At 36.8% G+C, this 13,565-nt stretch overlaps 1 pseudogene; it reads left to right on the top strand.

The window, feature by feature from the left end:
- The first annotated feature begins 409 nt into the window (after nucleotides 1-409).
- On the top strand, nucleotides 410-2,579 carry LOC143675559 (testis development-related protein pseudogene; annotated as a pseudogene).
- The last annotated feature ends 10,986 nt before the right edge of the window (nucleotides 2,580-13,565 follow it).

Below are 13,565 nucleotides of genomic sequence, written 5' to 3'. Positions count from 1 at the left end.
GGGTCTCGTACATAGTAATTTGTTTACTCCAGTTTTCAGAACTAAGTAATTGAACTATAATACTGGTGAATGTTCTACCTCCTAAGAGCATTCAAAATGATCAAGCTATAACAAAAGACAAAAGTTGTTGACTTTGGAAAAAACAGCTCACTCCATGGGTGACTTATTTTATGGAGCGGGCCCTAGCACTCTTAGGGCTCGCTCCATAAAAACAGACAATAGCAAGCGTGAAATTTTCAGAGGACCTGGGCTGTGGCTGAAGGCTCCCTGCTCAGTCATTCTTGCACTTGTTATAATGCTCTGCCTTTGCCATCTTGACATTCTTGAATACACTGGATTTTTAGGTAGCCAGTCCTGGTGTACAGGCATTACCAGCCCATCAAGGAGGGGCCAGCCTCATTTGGAGGACATGGGGCTTTTCAAAGAGGAAGTTAAAGAGAAAGCCAGAGATTGCAGGTAAGAGAGGGCCATTATTGTGAGCATGACACACTTTAGTTGAAGGCAATTAGGACTTTATCCTAGAGAAAATGGGCTTTGAGCCAGAGTGGCATGGCCAGATTAGCAAGAACATACACTCTTGCTAAAATAAGAGAGCAGCCTAGAGCAGTAACTAGTTAAGAAGTTATAGCAGGGCACAACAAAAAAGAAGTGATTGAAGCTACTACTTCACACTTACTTGAATGGCTATTATTTAAAAACAAACAAACAGAAAATGACATGTTGGTAAAGATGCAGAGGAATAGAAACTTGCATGCATTGTTGGTTGGAATGTAAAATGGTGTAGCTGCTGTGAACAGCAGTGTGGTTGTTTCTTAGAAGCTTAAGTATAAAGATATCGTATGAGTTTAGAATTCCGTTTCTGTATATATACCCCAGAGAACTGAAAGCAGGGACACAGACAGATATTTATACACCAATGTTCATAGCAACATATTTAGAATAGCCAAAAAGTGAAAGAAGTCCAACGGTCCATCAATGCATGAACAGATAAATAAAATGTGATTATACATAAAATGGAATATTATTCAGCTGTGTGAATGATATTCTTAAACATGCTAAAACATGGAAATATTAAAATAAGCAAAATCAACCAAACATAACAGGACAAATACTGTATGATCTCACTTCTATGAAATAAGTAAAATAGGCAATTTCATAGGTTCAGGAAATAGAGTACAGGGCACCTGGGGCATGGTGGGGGATAAAATGGATAGTTAACAGTTTTTGTTTGGAAGGATAGAAAAGTTTTGGTAATGGATGGTGGCGATGCTAGCACAACACCATGAATGCAATTAAGACACTTAATTCTATACTTTAAAGTGGTTAAAATGGGAAATGACAGGCTGCATATATGTTACCACCATAAAAATTAAAATGAAAAACCTGATTGCAGTTATTCAAGAGAGTGATGGCGAAAGCCTAAATTAGCATAATAGTCATAAGGATAAAGAGGTGAGAATGGATCCATTAAATTTTAAGGAAGAAAACTTGGTAGTCCTTAACGATTGTTGTTGGCGCTCAGAGAGAGGGCAGAGTCAAGGGTACCTCCCAGTTTCCAGGTTCAGACCCAAAAGCAGATAATTTTCTACCTCAGATTGAAAATGCATCAATAGCAGCAGGTTTGGGGGAGAGCTCAGGAATTGGGGAGACGAATAATTCAAGATGAGACTTATTGTGAAGATGTGCATCTTCCCAAATTAATCTATTGGTTCAACATAATCCCAGTCAAAATCCCAGAAGGCATTGTGTGTGTGTGTGTGTGTGTGTGTGTGTGTGAGTGAGTGTTTTACAGTGACAAGCTGATTCTAAAATGTATATAGACATGCAAAGGATTTAGAAAAGCCAAAACACTTTTGAAAACAGAACAAAGTTAGAGGACTTACGCTCGTTGATTTAAAGATACGTTGTAAACCGCAACTGGCGGTGGGAGTAGCGAACCCGGAGCATCAATACCCGTTTGCCAGCGCCCAGCCAAGGTCGGGGAGAAGACAGACCCCCCACGCCTGCAGACCCCGTTCCGGAGCACGTGGAAGCTGAACAGAGCAAATGCTTCTAGACGAGTCGCCCAAGGAGGAGGTCCGCCTGCGGGTGAAGAGCGCTCCCGGCTGCCCAGGTTCAGGGAGCAAGTTTCCCAGGTTGGAAGGAAGTGACTTCCGTGTTTAACAAAGATGATGCACAACGTCTATTCGAAAGAGGTAAATCTCCCAAGTCTCAAGGAAATAATTTATGATTAAAGGAAGCGTTGAAGACAGAGAAGGAGTTGGGAACAATTTGGTTTAAAACCAAATACATAGTCAAAAAAAAGCAAAAAAAAAAAAAACACAAAAAACAGATGAGATTGAAGGTTGGGAACCTCCAAAAGTTGCTCTTGAAGATGCAGCAGCTGATTCAAGTGACATCTTGAGTAAGCCTATGTCCTGGTCAGCCTGGGAAGAGATACTGAAGTCTCTACTCAATATACTACCCTGGCCAGCTCAGGAAATAGCTCCAGGTGGAGCATCAAGTCACCTGGAAAGTTGGTTAGAGTTAGAGGACAAAGCAAAGGTGAGCTAACTGATAACTGGGAAGAATTAGAATGATGGTGTAAGAGGAAATACTATGTAAAAGCAGAAGTCCACAATTTCCATATATTTTCAAACCATGTTGGCCTAATATTGCACCTTTGTATTTAATTTTACTGAGATTTTTAGAGTTTGGTGGTATCATAGTATTTTTTTTTATTAGCATATCATTAAGTTGGTTAGTCTGTTTCCCATATTAAAAACAGAGGCAAACGGGCCTCTGTTTCACATTTGGAACTTTATTTTCATATGTTGAATTCTGAAATTCCCCAACCATACTGTGCATCCTTAGCGAATATATACAGGGGTTGTACATTTGATTGTCTTATTGTACTACTTACAATCCATGTTTTGCTGAAACTGGGATGTGAATTTTTGATGCTGTCCACGAAGGTATCAGGTATGATTTGCAGTTTGCCACAAAACTATTTTCATGCCATCCTTAGTTGTAGTTCTTTGTTTCAGTATTTACATACGTTATTCTTACATGCAACATATATGTACAGTCTATGAAACACAGAATGTAGCAGTTGTGCAATTCTTTTCTGTTGCCAGAAAATTGCAATCCAGGTGGTGAAATGAATCTTCCAAAGGTTATGTTAAATGTGTAGAAAATTAAAATTTCTTTTTATTAAATTAAAAATTTGTAAACAGATTAAATACTTGAACAACAAAGGTTATATTTGAGTATATATTCAGCTTTAAAATGCACATTCCCTATTGCCTAGGGAAGCATATCTTCTAGAGTACACATTGATTAGGTAATGGTGGTTCTTGTTTTTTGATTTTACTTTTAATTCTCCTGAACTTTTTAAAAAATATTTTTGTTCATAAAACAAACATTCTTAACATACACCATACATGGTGTATAATCAATGGCTCACAATATCATTACATAGTTGTATGTTCATCATTATGATCATTTTTAGAACATTTGCATAACTCTAGAAAAAGAAATAAAAAGAAAAACTCATGCATACCATACCCCTTACCCCTCTCTCTCATTGAACACTAGTATTTCTATCTACTCAATTTATTTTAACCTTTGTTCCCCTTACTTGTTTACTTTTTTATCCATATTTTTTACTCATCTGTCCATATCCTAGGTAAAGGGAACATCAGACACAAGGTTTTCAAAATCACACAGTCACATTGTAAACATTATATCTTCATACAATCATCTTCAAGAAACATTAGGCTACTGGAACACAGTGCTGCAGTTTCAGGTACTTCCCTTTAGCCACTCAAACACACCATAAACTGAAAATCTCCTGAACTTTTAAATATTGATCTTTATTTCCTTCTAAAAATGTGTTCTTTTTTGTTTACAGGTTAAAGAATGTTTTAAAGAATGGATAATTTTAGGTACTTAATGCTTTTAATTTTGTTTAGAAAGCATTAACTTGCTCACAGAGTTCAAACTGTATAAAAATACTGGAAGTGCCTCTTTTCTGTTATACACAGGATTTTGGTTTTTCAAATTAAGATACTTGTTGTGGTTTAATGTTACATCTGTTAGAAATTGTTTATCTCCCCCATAAAAATAGTTCATGGTTAATTTGAGCACATCACTAGGAATTATTTCTCTCTCTCTCATTCAGATTTGAATTCTCTGTAGACTTGCTAATTGTCTTTGAAATTAGGATCCTATATATCAAGAATATAAGTAATGTGTTTCTGGTAATATGGCTGTTATCAAGTAGGTGTGCAAATATCTATCTTAGGTAAAAGTGGTTTGAAAGAAGAGGTGTGTGTGTGTGTGTGTGTGTGTTGTTGTTGTTAAAAACAAAACATAAAACCTCCAGTTACCTGCCAAACCCCAAACAGGAGCATTCCAGCCAATCATAAAGAACACCTAGGGCAATATATAAGATTCCACAAGGGTCCCATGCACTAGAGTAGCTTTCCAGAAACCTACAACCTCCAGATGGGTCCCTGGTCCAAATGAGCCCTGAAACCTAGAAGGCCTAACCTCTCCAGAACACCAGATAGTTCCATCTCCTTACACCATGTTATTGACAGCCCCTTCCAACATGAAAAAGTTAGAATGGCCATAGCACAAATACCCCTGAAGAGAGGGATGGAAAGATCAAAGGTGATGGTGGAGTTATACAGTGAAGATAGGATTTAACAAATGAATATGATTGCTGAATCATTAAATTGATATCTCTTTTAGTGTCCAGTATCTTAGAGCAGCTAGAAGTAAAAATCTGAAATTGTGGAATTCTAACCCATGCCAAACTCTGAAAAATGTTCTATAACTAATTGTAGTGCTGTGAATTGAAATTAAATGCTTTTTTTAGATGTATGTTTTTTCACAAAAAAAAGAAGGAAAAAAATTGATTGTGATCATAAAAAAGTATATTTAAGCCTTCTAGCCTCCTATATTCTAGAGCAGCTAGGAGGAAAACATCTGAGAGGACCATATGGTAACCCATGACAGACTCTGGGATCTATCCTGTAACTGTTTGTTGAACTGTGCTTTGAAAACTATTGCTTTTTTATTTCTTTGCTTTGTATATATGTTATACTTTACAATAAAAAAGTTTTTAAAAAAGTTAACAGCCTCCCAAAAAATAAATAAAAATAAAAAATTCCAGTTACATTGTACTTTCCCCCCACATACATAAAACAAAACAAAATATACTGTTCTCAAATTGTTCATTGTGCATTGTTATGTTGTTTCATTTAAGTGACTGTTCTATTTAACATTCCTTTGGAATATCTGAACATACTTGGTGGCAAAACACATTGTAGTACAACATAGTACATAAGTAAATAAATATATGTATGTGTAATAGAACAAGAAGTTTACTTGACAAAGCCTTGAAAGAGGGGCAAGAAAGTCCCCTTCAGGGAATGATGAGAATGGGGGAAAATTCGAACTTCCCCAAGTTGAATGCTTGATATTCTCACAAGCAGTGTGGACAACCAAAGCTATACGCTGAGCCCTCAGTCTTGCGGTTTGTTCATATGAAACTTAACCCCACAAAGGATAGGTCAAGCCTACTTAAAATTAGGCCTAAGAGTGACCCCCAAGAGAACCACTTTTGTTGCTCAGATGTGGCTTCTCTCTCCAGCCAACACAACAAGCAAACTCACCACCTTCCCCCGTCTACGTGGGACATGACTCCCAGGGGTGTGGACCTTCCTGGCAATGTGGGACAGAAACCCTAGAATGAGCTGAGACTCAGCATCAAGGGATTGAGAAAAACTTCTCCACCAAATGGGGGAAGAGTGAAATGACACAAAGTGTCAATTGGCTGAGAGAGTCCAAACAGAGTCCAGAGTTATCCTGGAGGTTATTCTTACCCATTGAGTAGATATCACCTTGTTATTCAAGAAGTAAGGGAGAGGCTGGAGGGAACTGCCTGAAATTGTAGAGCTGTGTTCCGGTAGCCACGTTTCTTGATGATAATTGTATAATGATTTAGCTTTCATGATGTGACTGTGTGATTGTGAAAACCTTGTGTCTGATGCTCCTTTTATCTACCTTGTCAACAAATGAGTAGAACATATGGAATAAAAATAAATAATAAGGGGAACAAATGTTAAAATAAATTTAGTTTGAAATGCTAGTGATCAATGAAAGGTAGGGGTAAGAGGTATGGTATGTATAAATTTTTTTTCTGTTTTCATTTTATTTTTTTTTCCGAATAGATTCAAATGTTTCAAGAAATGATCATGATGATGAATATGCAACTATGTGATGATATTGTGAATTACTGATTATATATGTAGAACAGAATGATAAATATAGGAATGTTTGCATTTTTTAGGTGTTTTTTGGTATTTAAAATAATAAAATTAAAAAAATAAAAAATAAGAAAAAGAAAGAGAGGCAGGTTTTAAAGTAGTATTAAAATACAAATTCTAGTTTTCCTTAGAACCTAGAAATTGTGAAGGGTTTTTTTGTTTCATAATGTAGAAGAGAGCTTTTTTTTTTTTAATTTTTTTTAAACATAACAAACATACAAACACGGACATTCTTACCATATGATCATTCCATTCTTGGTATATAATCAAAAACTCACAATATGGGCAGGCCACGGTGGCTCAGCAGGCAAGAATGCTCTCCTGCCATGCCAGAAGACCTGGGTTCGATTCCTGGTGCCTGCCCATGTTAAAAAAAAAAACAACTCACAATATCATCACCATGGTCATTTCTTAGAACATTTGCATCAATTCGGAAAAAGAAATAAAAAGAAAAAAGAAAAAAACTCCTATGTACCATACCTCTTACCCCTCCCTCTCACTGACTGCTAATATTTCCATCTACCCAATATATTTTAGCCTTTATTTCCCCTATTTTTTTCTATATACCTTACCACTCCCTTTTATTGATCACTAGCATTTCAATCTACTAAATTTATTTTAACGTTTGTTCCCCAATTATTTATTTATTTTTAATCCATATGTTTTACTCATCTGTCAATACCATAGAAAAAAGAAGCATCTTGCACAAGGTTTTCACAATTACATAGTCACCTTGCGAAAGCTATATCATTATACAATCATCTTGAAGAAACATGGTACTGGAACACAGCTCTACATTTTCAGGCACTTCCCTCCAGCCTCTCCAATACACCTTAGCTAAAAATGGTGATATCTATGTAATGTGTAAGAATATCCTCCAGGATAACCTCTCAACTCTGTTTGAAATCTCTCAGCCATTGACACTTTATTTTGTCTCATATCTCTCTTTCCCCTTTTGGTCCAGAAGGTTTTCTTAATCCCTTGATGCTGAGTCCCAGCTCATTTTAGGATTTCTGTCTCACGTTGCCAGAAAGGTCCACACCCCTGGGAGTCATGTTCCATGTAGAGAGGGGGAGGGTGGTGAGTTTGCTTATTGTGTTGCCTGAGAGAGGGCGGCCTCATCTGAGCAACAAAAGAGGTTCTCTGGGGGTGACTCTTAGGCCTAATTTTAAGTAGGCTTAGCCTATTGTTTGTGGGGATAAGTTTCATATGAATAAACCCCAAGATTGAGGGCTCGGCCTATTGCTTTGATTGTCCACATTACTTGTGAGAATATCAGGAATTCTCCACATGAGGAAGTTGAATTTTCCCCCTTTCTCGTCATTCCCCAAAGGGGACTCTGCAAAAACTTTTTAATTCACTGTTCAAATGGCTCTGTGATTTATCTGGACATCACTCTGGACAAACCTACAAAATCTCAAGCCCTATTCAAGGTTCCATGTACTTATGGTGCTCAATTTAGCTGTCCACATAAGTTATATTAGGAAATGCACTAGTCAAAATATGTTTTGTACCAAATAAACATCTTTTGCTTTAGTCTCACACATAAAGTTTTAAAATATAAATTACCGTCTATTTTCAACACCCCGCGATATTGACATTCCTTTGTTCTTCATCAAGCAAAAACATTTTTTAATTTGTACATTTAGTCACTGTCATTGTACACTCTAGGCCTTCCTAAATTATACCTTCTCAGTCTTTATTGTCTATCCTTCCTTCTGATCTCATTTGTGCCCCCAGGCCTCCTCCCTCTATCATTCTCACATTCAGCTTCATTTCAGTGTTCTAACATTATTATATTATAGTTAGGTAGTATTGTGAGCTTATTATTTTTAAGGTAATAGCTGAGTTGAAAAATTTGAAGTTTCCTCAGGTAAATAGTTTGGTATACAGATTAACCCTTATAAGGTGGTATAAAATTACACCTTAAAGAAATGCTTGCTATGATTGTATAGATATGTAGCATTTCATTATTTCTACAAATATTTTAAAGCAGGAGCTGGGTTAAGGATTGTCTTTGGCTAATACTATCTTGAGGCACAGGAAAGTAAATGATGTATTCGAGATTCTGGAAATGTTATTAATATGCAGGGAGTTTGGGAATACCATTTTCCTTCACTCTTTTGGGAGTTCTGTAGTACTGTGACCAACAAGCTTGATATGCCTCATACTGTTATGTTAAAGGTCTGTAATTCACCTTGGTAATATATCTGTGATAGGCACTTGGCAAAACAGTCCTTTGTAATATTGTTACACAAAATTCAAAAACAAAAGCAAATTAAGATTGGAATATGAGCTGCAAATCCAATTTTTCTTTTCTACAGAGCTCTATTAATATAAAAATGATTTTTTTCCTCTTCTGTGTATATGATTGAATTAAAATGACTATGTTTGTGATTGCTAATATGAATATTTATTGGTGTGTTTTGGGAGCAAAAATTTTTTCTTGAGAGAAGAACTTACCGCAGCTAATTTATTTACTATGTTTGCAGGTTAATGCAAGAACAGGGTTTTGAATTGGGTGTATTTGTTTGAATTCTGTAAACATAAAAGGTCATTCACTGTGTGAACAAAGCATTGTCTGTACTCCTTATACTGTTGTTATATTATTTCCTTTTAATAGAAAAGTGGTCAGCTTCAAAGAAAAAAGGATTTGTTCTTAATGCTGAGAGTCTTTTAAAATAAAAATATTGTTAATATTGAAAAAGGTATATTGTAAAGCTACAGTAATTGACAGTATGCTTCTAGCATAAGAGTCCACAAGCAGATCATGGGAGAGAGTAGAGGGCCCAGAAATAGATCCCCATTTATGTAGACATCTGATTTCCAACAAAGATGCCAAAACAACCCAATGGGGTAAGGAAATCTTTTCCAACAATTGGTGCTGGGATAACTGGATATCACAGGGGAACAAAGTTGACCTTGAGTCCTACTGCACACCATATGAGAAATATTAATTGCAAATAGATCACAAACTTAAACCATAAAGCTTTTGAAAGAAAACATAGGAGAATTGCTTTGTGACTTGGAAAATAGGCAAACTTTGTTAGGTCACAGAAAGCAATAACCATAGAAGAGAAACTGATAAATTAGACTTCATCAAAATATAAAACTTCTGATCATGAAAAGACACAGTTAAGATCATGAATAGGCAAGATACAGACTGGGCAGAAATTATTGACAAACTTATACCTGGCAAAGTACTATACCCAGGATATATACAGAACTCTCACAATCAAGTTTTTAAAAACTCCAATAAAAAATGGACAAAAGATTTGAACAAAAGACTTCACAAAACAAAATATGTTAATGACTAATAAGCTCACGAAAATATACTGTACGTCTTAGTCAATGGGGAACTGAAAATGAAAACCACAATGAGCTATCAGTGCACACATATCTGAACTACTAAAATTTAAAATTCTGACAATATTTAGTATTAACAAGGATGTAGAGCAATAGGAACTCTCACACATTATTGGTGTGTGGTTTTTCAATCATTTTGAAAAACTATTTGGAGTTGTCTACATAAGTCAAATATATGATATACTGGTTTAAAGCTATTATGTACCTCAGAAAAGTCATATCTTTCCCTGATTCAGTCTTGCAGGGCAGCCATGTTTCTTTTAATCCATATTAAATATTGTAGGGTAGAAACCCTTTGATTGGATTGTTCCATGGAGATGTGACACATCCGATTGTGGGTGTGACCTTTTGATTAGTTGAAAATGTGTCTCTGTCCATTCAGGGTGGGTCTTGATTAGTTTACTGGGGTATTTTAAAAAGGGAAACATTTGAAGAAACCTCAGCTGAAGATGCTGACACGGATGTTTGGAAATGCAAAAGACCTAGAAGATTCCAGGAGCTGAGATAACAGACAATTGCTTCAGAATCAACAGAGATGCAGACATTTGGGAATGCTTGTAGGACTGCAGAGAGAGCAAATGCCTAAACATGGATATTTAGAAATGCACAGCCCAGCAGACACTGCCATGTGCCTTCCTGTGAGATGCTAAGCAAGCCAGAACCCAAAGCTGTGTCCTGGAGGAATTAAGTGACAGCCTACAGAGGCTTAGAGAGGAAACCATTGGCATTAGTAGCTGGAAGAAACAGAACCAAGAACAAGGACCAGCAGACATCAGTCACATGCCTTCCTGTGTGACAGTCGTCAGCCTTTCTTGAGTCAAGTAGTTTTCTCTAGATGCCTTCGTTTGTATATCTTTATGGTCTTAGAACTGTAAACCTGTAGCTTGATGAAGTCCTTTTTTAAAAGTGATTCCATTCCTAGTATATTGCATTCTGGCAGCGTTAGCAAGCCAAAAACAAATTTATACCTGTGACCCAGAAGTCCCACTCCTAAATATATTCTCGACAGAAAAGTTTACAACATATTCACCAAACAACATGTGCAAGAATGTTCACAGCAGCATTATTCTTAATAACTTAAATCTCAAAACAGAAATCCATCAAAATTCACTGTGGTACATCAGTTTGCACCAATGGAAATGAAGCAACTATGGTTACACCCAAGAGCTAGAATTGCACAAGCCTAATATTGGCTTAAAGATGCCAAAGAGCAGGTATGCATGATTCTATTTATAACATTTATAACTAATCATGAGTATTAAAGATCAGGACGGTAATTCCTTTGGAGAAGTAAGGAGGAGAGAGTGATTGGAAAAAGGCAAGAGGGTGGCTCTCTTTCTTGACACTTGATGGTATCCTAGGAGTTCCCACTTATGATTCATCAAGCTGTATACTTGTAATTTATTCTCTTTCCCGTATATATGTTTGTTCTAGTTAGCTAGCTGCCAGAATGCAACACACCAGAGACAGATTGGCTTTAATAAAGGGGGGTTTATTTTGTTAGTTCTTCAGAGGAAAGGCAGTTAACTTTCATCTGAGGTTCTTTCTTATGTGGGAAGGCTCAGGGTAATCTCTGCTGGTCTTCTCTCCAGGCCCCTGGGTTCCAACAACTTTCCCCAGGGTGATTTCTTTCTGCATCTCCAAAGGCCTAGGCTGAACTGTGATTGCTGAGATGAGGCATGCTGAGCTGCTTCAGCTGTGCTACGCTGCGCTCTCTCATTTAAGCACCAGCCGGTGAAGTCAAACATCATTCCTTGCAGCAGGCACGCCTCCTAGCCGATGTAATCAGCAACAGATGAGGTTCACATACCATTGATTCACGTCCACAGCAACAGAACTAGGTACCTTCACCTGGCCAAGTTGACAACTGAATCTAACTACCACAATGTTCTAGTTTGCTGGCTGCCAGAATGTGACATATGAGAAGCGGAATGGCTTTTAAAAGGGGGAATTTATTATGTTGCAAGTTTACGGTTCTGAAACTGATGAAAATGTCCCACTAAAGCAAAGCTATAGAAGTGTCCATTCTAAATGAGTACAGCAAAGTGGTAGGTTACAAATCAACACTCAAAAATATGTAGTGTTTCTATACACTAGTAATGTACAATCTGAGGGTGAAATCAAGAAAAAAAATGCCATTTACAATTGCAACCAAAAGAATAAAATATTTAGGAATAAATTTAACTAACAAGACAAAAGACCTATACAAAGGAAACTACAAGAAATTGTTAAAAGAAATCACAGGAGGCCTAAATAGATGGAAGGGCATACCATGTTCATGGATTGGAAGATTAAATGTAGTTAAGATGTCAATTCTACCTAAATTGATTTACAGATTCAATTCCAGACCAATTAAAATCCCAAAAACTTACTTTTCAGAAATAGAAAAACCAATAACTGAATTTATCTGGAAGGGCAGGGTACCCCGAATAGCTAAAAGTATCCTGAGACAAAGAAATGAAGTCAGAGGTCTTACCCTACCTGACTTTAAGGTGTATTATGAAGCTGCAGTGGTCAAAAGAGCACGGTACTGGCATAAAGACAGTTACACTGGCCAGTGGAATAGAATAGTGTCCAGATATGGACCTTCTCATCCTTGAACAATTGATCTTTGATAAGGCAGTCAAGCCAACTCACCTGGGACAGAACAGTCTCTTCAATAAATGGTACCTAGAGAACTGGATATCCATATGCAAAAGAATGAAAGAGGACCTGTATCTCACACCCTATACAAAAGTTAACTCAAAATGGATCAAAGACCTAAACATTAGATCGAAGACCATAAAACTATTAGAAGAAAATGTAGAGAAATATCTTATAAATCTTATACTAGGAGGCAGTTTCCTAGACCTTACACCCAAAGCAAGAGCATTGAAGAAATAAATAAATAAATGGGAACTCCTCAAAATTAAACACTTTTGCACATCAAAGAACTTAGTCAAGAAAGTAAAAAGGCAGCCTACACAATGAGAGACAATATTTGGAAATGATATATCAGATAAAGGTCTAGTATCCAGAATTCATAAAGAGATTGTTTCACTCAACAACACAAAGACAGACAACCCAGTTACAAAATGGGCAAAAGACTTGAGCAGACACTTCTCAGAAGAGGAAATACAAATGGCCAAAAGGCACATGAAAACATGCTCAACTTCCCTGGCTATTAGAGAAATGCAAATCAAAACCACGATGTGATATCATCTCACACCCACCAGCATGGCCATTATCAACAAAACAGAAAATGACAAATGCTGGAGAGGATGTGGAGAAAGAGGCACACTTATCCACTATTGGTGGGAATGTCAAATGGTACAACTGCTGTGGAAGGCTGTTTGGTGGTTCTTCAAAAAGCTAAATATAGAATTGCCATATGAACCGACAATACCATTGTTAGATATCTACTCAGAGGACATGAGGGCAAGGACACAAATGGACATTTGCACACCAGTGTTTATAGCAGCATTATTTACAATTGCAAAGAGATGGAAACAGCCAAAATGTCCATCAATAGAAGAGTGGCTAAACAAGCTGTGGTATATACATACAATGGAATATTATGCAGCTGTAAGACAGAATAAAGTTATGAAGTATGTAACAACATGGATGGACCTTAAGGACATTATGCTGTGTGAGATTAGTCAGAAACAAAAGGACAAATACTGTTTAGTCTCACTGATATGAACCGACATTAGTGAATAAACTTGGAGAATTTCATTGGTAACAGAGACCAACAGGAGATAGAAATAGGGTAAGATATTGGTAATTGGAGCTGAAGGGATACAGATTCTGCAACAGGACTGATTGTAAAAACTCAGAAATGGAGAGCACAATACTACCTAACTGTTATACAATTATGTTAAAACACTGAATGAAGCTGAATGT

Source organism: Tamandua tetradactyla, chromosome 3 (genome assembly GCF_023851605.1).
Source record: "Tamandua tetradactyla isolate mTamTet1 chromosome 3, mTamTet1.pri, whole genome shotgun sequence".
NCBI lineage: Eukaryota > Metazoa > Chordata > Mammalia > Pilosa > Myrmecophagidae > Tamandua > Tamandua tetradactyla.
The sequence above is the reverse complement of the archived record's forward strand: the minus strand, read 5'-3'. Positions and strand labels throughout refer to the sequence as shown.